Source organism: Copadichromis virginalis, linkage group LG2, assembly GCF_057382275.1.
Source record: "Copadichromis virginalis isolate Kocher_CV1m ecotype Utaka linkage group LG2, C_Virginalis_male_GT1.1, whole genome shotgun sequence".
Lineage (NCBI taxonomy): Eukaryota > Metazoa > Chordata > Actinopteri > Cichliformes > Cichlidae > Copadichromis > Copadichromis virginalis.
Window position 1 is genome coordinate 2,658,478 of NC_140619.1, and position 12,653 is coordinate 2,671,130.

A 12,653-nucleotide genomic window follows, 5' to 3' on the forward strand; every position below is an offset into this window, starting at 1 on the left:
AGAGAGACTTGGCATCATGGCAACAAAAGTCAAAATACACATACCACATAAGTATATAACATTTAAAACAAATACAATATCCCATACCAACATGTGTAAAATATACAATAACAGATCAAATTAATTCCTTTAAGACAGACTTAAACTCTCCCAAGGTAACCAAGTCTGATCATTTCAGTTCCTTCTGCAGATTGTGGCCATGCAGATGATAGAATGTGAATGCAAAGTATTATTAGATATTTTTTGCAAAGTTGGTTTTGGCAAACTAGTTTCTTTCAAAAAGTCACAGCAGTTAAGCCAATAAATCAAAGCAAATTTATAAATGAAGGTAAAAATGACAGGAGGGGAAAGCATGAAAAAGTGAAAAAGTAATAATTTCAGTGGAATGGGGTCAGAAAGCTGGAAAGAGAAAACAACAAAATGCACAGAGAGAGCAAGAGAAAGACAGAGACAATAAAGAAGACATGGAGGGAGCCAGAGGATGAATCAACAGGAATGAATGGGAGCACAGGGGGAGAAATAACCAGGTGAGGAGAGGAGGGATGGATACAGAAAGGGCAGAAGAAGAATGATTGAGGGTGAAGGTGCGTGCGTGTGTGTGTGTGTGTGTGTGTGTGTGTGTGTGAGTATGGTGGCAGCAAGGGGATGATGGTGGGGGAGGGGGCCTGAGGAGCCAACGGCAATGAGAACATTATGGCTGGATAATGAAGAGGTTCCACGCTGTCAGCCAACACCATTCACCCTGCATGGCTCTGACCCCAAAGTGTCAACAAGCTAAACGACCAAGCAGCAACGCATTACTGCATGTACACACACTCACAAACACACATGGATGCACACACATGTGGACAGACAGATAGACAGACAAACAGATAAACAGGAATATCTGTGTGATATGTGACTCAGCAAAATTATACACAAATACCCAAAATACATGGGCACTTGTACATTGAGTGAATCAGAGCACACTGTAGTAATGACTTCTACAGTGGGCTCTGCATGAATGTGTGTGTATGTTGTATAACCTAATAACAGATACTGATTCACTCAACACACACAGCAAAGAGCCAGCTTGCTGTTGTTTGTACAGTAAATATTATATTCTTTATTGGTCTTCAGAACAGTCAAATTCAATACAGCAGCAGATGTGTTTCATAAATCTCTGCTCATACATCACATGATGACACAACACAGTCATGGGAAGAAATACAGCTTAGACTGACTGAAGCCTGCCTTTAACAGTCACTGTTCCTATAGCTCTCCCGGTCTCTCTGCCCTACCAAAATTGTGATTTATCATGCATTAGAACACAGTGATCTTTTCCCCATTAATTATTTATTTATTATTTATTTTTTCTGTCTTGTATTAAGATATCGCAGCGATTTAATGTGTAGTTACACTTCTTTCACTGGTCTGCCCCCTACTGTAGACTAAATCCCATTTTAAATAAGAACTTATTGAACTGTGTTTCTAGGACATTAATTAAAATAGTGTCAGACTTTTCTAGTCTGGAGTTAAATAATATAATTTCTTGAATTAAGCCTAGCGCTAATCCAGGTCTAAATGAGGACTTAAATTAAACCTGGTCAGAGACATGTTTAACTTCACCTTAAAGGCCATTTGCCAAGTGAAAATGGATTATCTTGACCAAGGTTATTATCGTTAACGAAAACTAACGAAATAACGAAAACTAGAAGTGAAAAAATATTTTCGTTAACGGAAATAAAAATAAAAACAAAAAAAGGAAAACTAACTAAAACTGTAATGAGTGTTCACAAAACTAAAATTAACTGAATTTATAGCAAAAATGTGTTTAGTTTTCATTGATGTGTGCGTGTCCTACAATAGCCAAGGGTGAAAATGAAGTTTAGTTTCCAGATTTTTTCTTGCTGTGTCTCATTATGCCAGCAGGTGGCAGCACGTTAGTCGAGTCGTCTGTGTTGCTGCTCCGTCCACGCGCAGAATCATGTCAGGAAAAGTCGGGAGAAAGCGCCAGAGTCCAATTTGGGATTACTTTGAATATGACTGTGTTTTGGATAAAGCAAGTGTCTTGTAGTGGAAAGAGACAAATTATGAGGGACATTTCTAAAGGGAAAAAAATCCCACAAACCTTAAAGTGCACTTGAAAAGCTCACACAAGAAGGCTAACCTAGCTTACCTTGAGAAGGGAGCACACTCAACCCTCATCCCCAGAAAACAGAAGCTAACCCCAGGCAAGGCAGCGTGATGCATCCCGAGACAACAGGACGGGGACATCTACATAACTGTGTGAGTCAATTGCCTTCAAAAAGTTTATCAATTCACTTGAACCAAAATTATGAACACCCGGTGCTGCAAGAGTTATAGTCTCATTGGGGCCAAGATATACATTTTATAGTTGCCTGGTATCAATGGTTGTTCATCTGGCTTTCTTTATTTATTTATTTATTTATTTATTTATTTATTTATTTATTTATAAGGAATCTTTGCTCTTAGATATTTGTCTAGTAGGTTTCTCATAAAGAGAAGCCCTCACTTTTTTAGGGCAGGGATAGCTCAGTAGGTAGAGTGGTGGCCCCATGATCGGAAGGTCGGGGGTTCGATTCCCCTGAACAGCTACCCTGAGGTACCCCTGAGCAAGGTAAGTAAGTAAGTAAACTTTATTTATTAAGCGCTTTTCGCAGACAGGCAATCACAAAGCGCTGTACACAAATATTAGGACAAGGTACTGTCCCTACACACTGCTCCCCGGGCGCCCAGTGGCTGCCCACTGCTTCACTGAGTGAATGGGTTAAATGCAGAGAGGGATTTTCCCCACGGGTACCAATAAAGTACACTTTCTTTCTTTCTTATTCATTTATTTATTTATTTAAAGAACCCATAGGTGGGAATGTGAGTTGTCTGTCTCTGCCTGTTAGCCCTGCGACAGACAGGCGACCTGTGCAGGGTGCAGGGTATGGTAGCTGGAATAGCAACATACCCAAGGATAAGCAGAAGTCAATGACTGATATGATGAAACTGGGATTTTGTTAGACTTAATTATTGCAAACACAACTAAAACTATAACTGAAACTAATCAAAACTAAACTGAAACTAAGGATTTTCAAAAAAATAAAAACTAAACTAAACTAGCAAACAATTGGTAAAAACTAATTAAAACTGATATAAAATTGAAAATCTGAAGTCAAAACTAAATAAAAATAAAAACTAATGAAAATTGCAAAACTATTAAAACCCTGATCTTGACATATTGCTCCTGCTGCTGCTGGATGAACACTTTCTGATGTCTCTCTCCATCAGAAAGTGTTTTCATCTTAAGTTTATATTTTTCTTTTAAGTATCTTCATTTTAGCTCATAGAGTCTTTAAATACAGATAGAACATTTATTAAATTAATTAGGCAGGGACAAATCTACCGCTCAATTAATAATCACGCTTTTAACCTGAGTTAGGAAACCGGTTTCCTCAGAGGAGATTGGAACCCCCGGGATGCTTTGAATGGTGAGACCCCAGTGGATGTTGAATTATGTACTCCACCAATGCAAGCTGGTCCCTCCAAGTGGTTTGGTTGGAGGAGGCGCAACACCGAAGAACAGCCCAGTTCTTGGTTGGCCCACTCTGCCTGACTATTTGTCTGAGGGTGAAACCCCGAAGATAGACTCACTTGCGCCCCCAGCCCAGAACAGAACTCCTTCCAAACTTGTGACGTGAACTAGGGCCTGCGTTTGGAGACAATGTCCTGAGGAATGCCAAGTAGTCGAAACGCACGTTGGGTTAGTAACTTTGGGGTCTCCAAGGCAGTGGGCAGCTTGTGTAATACCACAAAGTTCATTCAATGATGGTAAGAATTGCGGTGTTACCTGTCGATGGCGGGATGCTCGTCACCAAGTCCAAGGCAATGTGCGACTGTTGCCGTCTCAGGACAGGTAGCAGTAAGAGCAGGAACCTTAGTTTTATTTTCAAGTGCTTTATGAGTAAAGGTGGTATGGTATTGCCAGCTATAGCTACTTTCTTTTGTGCTTTATTGGCTACAGATGAAAACTGACAACTCAGATTTAGAAGCCTTAACCAGCAATCTGACATTGACCTGAGAGTACAAGTCAGTTTAACAGCTGGATTTGTGTGTATGTGTGCAGTCACCTAGGTATATGGTTTACAGGAACAATGGTGTATACTGGGACGATATGTGTGGTACAAAAGGACCAGACACACATACTGGTGCAAGCGGGTGAGTTTTCTTGTCACTTTTTGTTTGCGCAGCTTTCCTGCTGCCTTCTCCTGATCATCACACACTGCACCTCTCCAATCAGGTCCTGACATGCAACTCAAATAGGACAGGCATGATTAGATGAAAGACAACACCTGTGTTGGTCAGTCTCCCCTGAACCAAACCCTGAACCCACTGCTCCACCCTTCCCCCGCAAGAGGAGGGGACACCACTCAGTTGTGGCCATCTTCCTGATGTATTCCTGGATGTTTGTTGTCTCATCCTGTTCTTACAGGCTCAGGGTCCTGGATGTGGGGCAAAACCCTCCATGCACAGTCAGGAGCTTCCTCTTCTTGATGTCAGTAACTTCTATCGCCTTGTTTGACCAGCTCATTATCTCAAGAGGCTAATCAATCCGGATGACATTCCGATGTCATTGCTCTAGATCCTTGTGGTGTGTATCAGTGAATCAAGGTCTTTTTCACTCCTTGCTTCATGTCATCCAAGCTGACAGTAGCTCTATTCTATGGTTGGTATCCCTAGCCAGTCTTGTCAGTAATCTTTTTTTTTTCTTTTTTTGTCCCGTTTGGATCTTTAGCCATCAGAATTGTTGTCTTAAGGCCAAGAAAGATGCCAAGCAGATTTATTTTACCAAGTGGATCATCATGGCCTTGCCATATTGGTCCATTTGATTGACCTTTATTATAATTATGTGTTTATTTTATTTTCGGTTGCTACAAACGGGACAGATATGACAGGGGGATAGGACAGGGAGAAAGAATGAAAGAAAGAGAGGGAGAGAAAGAAAACCAGAGGGGAGAAGAGACTGTGAGAAAGGGGGGAAGAAAGAAAAACAAACAAAACACCTGGGTCACCTGTATGGAGAAAAAAAACAGAAGAGGAAGCAAACAAAAAAAGCAACATAATAAATACAGCACCATCACAATAAACTAGCTAGCAGTAGATATCAGTAGATACTAAATAATAAACGATATTGTGCAGAACGCAAGATAGACAGCGCACAATGTGCTTTGAGGCAGCAGCCAAGAAAGCTGTACTCCGCGTCTGTGAACACCCGTGTGTACACCTGTGTGCACACCTGTGTGGATCAGCATGCTTGTATTCCAAAGGTTTCTCCATGTAACGATCTGCTAGGGAGTGTGGGGAGCCATAGCCCCGTCCCCCAGGGCATGAAGCAGGTATGGAGGAGATCCAGGCCCGAGACATCCAGAGGCCCCAGAGTACGAGGACCCGAGGAGGACCACCAAAAGGGGGGGAACCGTGCCACCCTCCTGGGAAGAGCTGAGTAGAGCCCCAAACGAGAGGTCACCCAGCAGCTATGGAGCAGAGGCGAGAGGGGGTTGCAGTGGCGTGCCCGCAGGCTCTGCCGGCAGCCAGCTGTGCCAGAAAGGAACCGAGCTTCAGGCCCAGAGGCCTGAGGGCACCCGCCCCCCGGAAGGGGCCCAGCCGGGCCACAGGCGCCCGGCCCCGCCAATCGGCCATCAGGAGTGAGCCGGTACATACATGAGCGCCCAGCCCCAGTCGACAAGAACCACCAACACACCAACGTCTGAGGGCATCAGCCACCGGCAGGGAGTGTGGTGAGGGGAGATAGGCCTCCGTACTTAGGAGGGCCTGAGATGTACCCAGAGAGGTTGAGTCTAAGACCCAACCTGACATATAGACACAGACTAACAGGCACACGCGGACACAAATGTGCATTCCCACCCCATATGCACAACCAAATACTCGGCACTCACCAAACGTGTAGACAGACACAAATAGACACTGCACAGACAGTCGCACTCCCCAAACATACTATATATCCCAGGTCCAGGTACCCCCGCCCCCAGAGGGGCAAGCCGCACCTAGACCCAGGAGATGTTACCCTTCTCTCTGGGGTGGAGGTCTTGTCAGTAATCTAACTGAGGGGGTTCAGGTGTATGCAGAACAGCAGTGGGGACAGAGCATCTACTTGGTAAATCCCGTACTTGAGTGTGACTTGTGCTGTTGGCTTGAAGTTGACCTGTAGTGTTGTTCGACACATCCCCGCATTGATGTTCTGGTTGAAGGCCCTATGGGTCCCAATGATCTTGTACAGTTCTAGACATTCCAGGATCCATGTGTGGGACATTGAGCAATAGGCTTTCTTTTAGTCAGTCCAGGAAGTCCACAGTCTCATGGGCGACTACTCTATCGACCAGTAGTTGGTGTTTCGCCACTCTGGTTTTCCTGCAAATTGCTTTCTGTGCCCAGTACATTTGGAAATGTACTGTTTATAAGCCGTGACAGTCATGTATGGAAAGGGAATATGAGAGGAGGGCGGGAGTGGGGGGTTCTTTTTTTTTTTTTTTTTTTTTTGCCTGTCCCGTTTGGCTCTTTTGCCATCAGAATTGTTGTCTAAAGGCAAAGAAAGATGCCTAACGGGTTTACGTTGCCAAATTGACCATCCCAGCCTTGCCGTAATGGTCCATTTGATTCACCTTTTATTGTTTATTTTATTTTCACTTACTGAATACGGGACAGACTTGACTGGGGGAAAGAAGGGGAGAAAGAAAGAGGGAAAGAGAAACAGCTGAGAAGAGGGACGGGGGAGAAGGGCAAAAAACAAAAACCAACAGAACGGGCAGAAAAAAAAAAGAAGAAAAAAATGCATATATCAATCACCTGGATCACCTGCTGAGAAAGAAAAAAGAAAACAAGCAGAAGAGAACAAGAGTAATAGAATAAACAACATCACAATGATATATGGGAATATGACAGTAAATACTAAATATTAAACATTATTGTGCAGCACATAAGATCAACAGAACACAGTGTGCTTTGAGGTAGCAGCCAAAAAGGGTGTAGTTTGTGGGTGTGATCACCAGTGTGTACACCTGTGAGCATGGACGCGCTTGTTTTTTTAAAAGGTTCCTTCATGTAATGATCTGCTAGAGGGTGTGGGGGGGCCACAGCCCCGTCCTCCAGGGCATGAAGCAGGTATGGAGGAGATCAAAACTCCAGACATCCAGAGGCCCCCAGAACACAAGAGACCAAGGAAGACCAACAGAGGGGCAGCCGCGCCACTGTCCCAGAAAGAGCTGAGGAGAGTCCCAGATGAGGGCTCACTCAGCAGCCGCGGAGCAGAAGCCAGGGGGAGTTGCAGTGACGTGCCCGTGAGCTCCGCCGGCAGCCAGCCGTGCCTGAGTGACCGAGCCCCAGGCCGAGAGGCCGGGGGCACCCCACCTCCGAAGTGGCCCGAGCGAGCCCCAGGCTCCAGGCCCCGATAAGCGGCCGCCAAGGAGTGAGCCGGTGTGTACCTGGACGCCCATCCCCGGACACAAAGAACCACCAACGCACCGATGTCTGAGGGAGTCCGCCACTGGCAGGGGAAGTGGTGATAGGGGGAGATAGGCCTCCAAACCTTGGAGGGCCTGAGATGTCCCCAGAGAGGTGGCGTCTGATACCCAACCTGACATATAGACACGGACATACAGGCACACACATATACAAACATCCATTCCCACCCTCGTGCTCTCATATGCACTTACTCCACACTCAACCAACGTGGAGACAGACATACAGAGACGCTGTACACACGATCACACTCCCCAAGCGTACTCTACAAACCGGGTCTAGGTGCCCCCGCCCCTGGAGGGGGGAACTGCACCAAGACCCAGGTGGTGTTACCCTTTTCCCTGCGGTGGGGGGAGGCAGACCGCCCCGATTCCACAGCAGCAGGGAGGCCCCACACTCCAGACCGCAGTCGGACGGCCAACTCCTCCTCCTAGCCCCCCCGCTCCAGCAGGCCGCAGAGAATGGGGGTGAGAGAAGACTCCAAACCTCCCTCCACCCGCTCATTGTAGTGTTGATGCATGTGTGTTCTAAGGTGCATTTAAAACCCAGGAGGGCATGGAGCTACCTGCCAGAGAGCAGCAGGTAAGCGCATGGTCCCTCCTGCTAGCCCTCAATGTCTACGTGTATTTAAAATTGAGAGGTGGGCAACGACGCCAGGGGTGAGGTGTACACCCTGGTGGTAATTTGGATTCCGTGTATCGTGCCCACCCCCGGGGGGGGGGGGGGGGTAGCCTCCTCTGCACCCTGGTGACATACCCCTACTCCAAGGTCCTGCATGTGTGGGTGGTTGTGGTGGAGCAGGAAGAGGGAGGCAGCTGGAGATGGGGAGGGAAGGAAGGGAGGGGCAAGTGACCCCTCCCTGGGGCCAGCTCCCCCGCTGACCCCAGTAGGCACCCCCATACTCCGCGACCCGCCAGGGAAAGGGGGCCCAGGCCCATCCAGACCGGGGCCCAGTGCAGCAGCGCCCCCCAGCCCCACAGAGCCCGGGATAGTCCACCCAACCCCACCACAGAGAAAACTGCACCCACCCCACTCATCTTCCATAAGACAATAAACACCCAGGCTGAGATCTTCCTCCACCTCTCCTGCATCTCCCCCTCCTGCAGAGAGAGTTCCTGAAGAGAGGAAAGTTCCTGCAAGATGTGACAATCTCCCCCACCAGTTGAAGAGCCCCCCAGGTGGCTCGATGCACCGGCAGCACCCTGCTCCAGGGCTGGGCCCCCATGCACCCACCCACCCACAACCCCGGCAACACACCAACCAGGACCCAAGCCCCCGAGGCCCGGCCCGGGCCCCAGCCCAGAGACGGAGCGCCCCCAGAACCTCACGCCCATCCCGGACCAACCCAGGGCCAGCCAGGCTACCAGGTCAGTAACCCATGTCCGTCAGCACAGACCCTCCCCTAGCCCCGCTGCATGCAGCCGTGAGGAAACTGTCACCTGAGAGCCAACAGAGCCCCTAACCGGACATGACCGCTACCCCGGGTTGAGCCCCCCGATGCCCTAAGCCTGTCCCTACCCCCACACCAATCACAACAGGTTCAAGGTTCAAGGTTCTTTATTTGTCACATGTATAGTTATACAAGTATAACACACAGTGAAATGTAGCCTGACACGCTCCTCGACATGTGCAAAAAAATGGGGGGGGGGGGGGGGGGTAGAGGAAGAACATTATATATATATTTAAATATAGTATATACATTGGGTGAATGTGCAGTAGTAGCAGTGAAGGCGGGACCAAACTATGACCCCCCACCCGGGAGTGGAGTGGCAGGATGTATCCATCCCATCCATTCGCTTATCCTTTTCAGGGTCGCTGGAGCCTGTCCCAGCTGTCATAGGGCGAAAGGCGGGGTACACCCTGGACAGGTCGCCAGTCTGGCGCAGGGCTAACACATAGGGACAGACAACCATTCACACTCACATTCACACCTAGTGGCAATTTGGATTATTCAATTAACCTATCCCCACAAGCTGCATGTCTTTGGACGGTGGGAGGAAGCCGGAGTACCCGGAGAGAACCCACGCAAACACGGGGAGAACATGCAAACTCCACACAGAAAGACCCCGGCCTGATGGTGGAATTGAACTCAGGACCTTCTTGCTGTGCGGCAACAGTGCTAACCACCGTGCCACCGTGCTGCCCATATGGACATTACTTTTATTTTTATTGCCCAAAAGAATGAAAGTGCGCTGGTAAAGTGGAGACTGCTCCAGGTCAGGAACAACTGCATTATGCTATTAATGCAACTTCACAAGCTCTTCGCAAACACTGGGACAGACAGCATGCTAACGCTAAGCTAGCCAAGAATGCAGAGTAAACACAGACCCCAAACCCACCATCGTGACAAAGTGCTGAACTTCAACAGGTAACATGCTGATGAGTAGTCAGGCCGCAGGTGGAGGAAGATCTCAGCCTGGGCGTCTATTGTCTTGTGTAGTCTGGAAGATGAGTGGATGACGGGGTGGGTGCAGTTTTCTCTGTGGTGGGGTCGGGTGGGCTGTCCCGGGCTCTGTGGGGCCGGGCGGCGCTGCTATGATGGGCCCCTGTCCGGATGGGCCTTAGAACACACATGCATCAACACTACATATGAGTGGGCGGAGGGAGGTTTGGAGTCTTCACACACCCCCATTCTCTGCGGCCTGCTGGAGCGGGGGGGGGGGGGGCTAGGAGGAGGAGTTTGCCATCCGATTGGGGTCTGGAGTGTGGGGCCTCTCTGCTGCTGCCGAGTCGGGGCAGTCTGCTTCTCCCCACCCCAGGGAAAAGGGTAACACTACCTGGGTCTGGGTGCAGTTTCCCCCTCCAGGGGCAAGGGTACGTAGACCCAGGGCTTAGAGTACGCTTGGGGAGTGTGACTGTGTGTACAGTGTCTCTCTATGTTTGTCTCCATGTTGGGTGAGTGTTGAGTAATTGCATATGAGAGCATGAGGGTGGGAATGGATGTTTGTATCTGTGTGTGCCTGTATGTCTGTGTCTATATGTCAGGTCGGGTATCAGATGCCACCTCTCTGGGGACATCAAGGTATGGAGGCCTATCTCCCCCCACCACTTCCCCTGCCAGTGGCAGACGCCCTCAGACATCGGTGTGTTGTTGGTTCTTTGTGTCTGGGGATGGGCGTCCAGGTACACACCAGCTCACTCCTTGGTGGGTGCTTGCCTGGGGCTCGCTCGGGCCACAAGGGGGTGGGGTGCCCTCAGCCTCTCAGCCTGGGGCTCGGTCACTCTGGCACAGCTGGCTGCCGGCGGAGCTCACGGGCACGTCACTGCAACCCCCCCTGGCTCCTGCTCCGCGGCTGCTGAGTGAGCCCTCATCTGGGACTCTCCTCAGCTCTTTCTGGGACAGTGGCACGGCTGCCCCTCTGTTGGTCTTCCTTGGTCTCTTGTGTTCTGGGGGCCTCTGGATGTCTGGAGTTTTGATCTCCTCCATACCTTCTTCATGCCCTGGAGGACGGGGCTGTGGCCCCCCCACACCCTCTAGCAGATCATTACATGAAGGAACCTTTAAAAAAAACAAGCGCGTCCATGCTCACAGGTGTACACACGGGTGATCACACCCACAAACTACTGAGGGAACTGAGGGAACTGAGGAGGATTAATGGCAAGAAGGCACCGGGCCCAGATGGCATCAGCTCGAGGGTCGTCAGGTCCTGCGCAGACCAACTGTGTGGGGTGATGGAGCACCTCTTCAACCTGAGCCTGAGGTTGGGAAGAGTCCCACAGCTCTGGAAAACCTCCTGTGTTGTACCAGTGCCAAAGACTTCACGCCCCAAGGACCTCAACAGCTACAGGCCGGTGGCTCTGACATCCCACCTGATGAAGACCCTGCAGCGGTTGGTCCTGGCTCAGCTTCGGCGCCTAACAAGCTCATCACTGGACCCACTTCAGTTTGCCTACCAGCCTGGCATTGGAGCGGATGATGCCGTCATTCACCTCCTACATCGTTCCCTCGCTCACCTGGAGACCGCTGGAAGCACTGTGAGAATCATGTTCTTTGATTTCTCCAGTGCCTTCAACACCATTCTTCCCTCGGTTCTAAAGGACAAGCTGGTGAACTCTGGAGTGGACCATCACCTCACTACCTGGATCCTGGACTACCTCACCGACCGACCACAGTATGTGAGGACTCAGGGCTGTGTGTCGGACAGGGTCGTCTGCAGTACGGGGGCCCCACAGGGAACGGTTCTGGCTCCGTTCCTCTTCACCATCTACACTGCAGACTTCTCCCACAATTCCACCCAGTGCTTCCTGCAGAAGTTCTCTGATGACTCTGCAATAGTCGGCCTCATCACTGATGGGGACGACAAGGAGTACAGAGGACTGACTCAAGACTTTGTGGACTGGTGCCAGCTGAACTACCTCCAGATCAACGCCAGTAAAACCAAGGAGCTGGTGGTAGACTTCCGCAGGCACAAGCATTCTCCACTGCAACCACTGAACATCCAAGGTATGGACATTGAGGCTGTGGACAGCTACAGGTACCTTGGTGTTCATCTGAACAACAGACTGGACTGGACTCATAACTCAGACGCCCTCTACAGGAAAGGGCAGAGCAGGCTGTACCTGCTGCGGAGACTCAGGTCGTTTGGGGTGGAGGGCCCACTCCTGAAGACCTTCTATGACTCTGTGGTGGCTTCTGCTATCTTTTATGGTGTGGTCTGCTGGGGCGGCAGCATCTCTGCTGGGGACAGGAAGAGACTTAACAGGGTGATCCGAAGGGCCAGTTCTGTTCTAGGATGCCCTCTGGACCCAGTGGAGGTGGTGAGTGACAGGAGAACGGCGGCTAAGCTGTCATCCCTGATGGACAACGTCTCCCACCCCATGCAGCAGACTGTGACAGCACTGAGCAGCTCCTTTACTGGCAGACTGCGGCACCCACGGTGTGGGACGGAGAGATTTCGCAGGTCTTTCCTCCCCACTGCTGTCAGACTCCACAACAAAGACTTTAACTGAACAAACACACACATCCACACATATGCAATAACACTAAGTGCAATAATCTTTTCTGGCATCGTTGTATTTTTACTCAGTTGTATATAGCATTCGTATTCTATTTTTATCTTATTGTATATTTTTATTCTATTTTATTCTACTGTATATAGTATATTATTTTATTCTATTCTGTACAGCTG

At 49.3% G+C, this 12,653-nt stretch overlaps 1 non-coding gene across 1 annotated transcript; it reads left to right on the forward strand.

Annotated features, from left to right (window-relative positions):
* The first annotated feature begins 2,457 nt into the window (after positions 1-2,457).
* On the forward strand, positions 2,458-2,513 carry LOC146716731 (U7 small nuclear RNA). The gene has a single exon (XR_014915863.1). It is a non-coding gene; the product is annotated as a U7 small nuclear RNA (small nuclear RNA).
* The last annotated feature ends 10,140 nt before the right edge of the window (positions 2,514-12,653 follow it).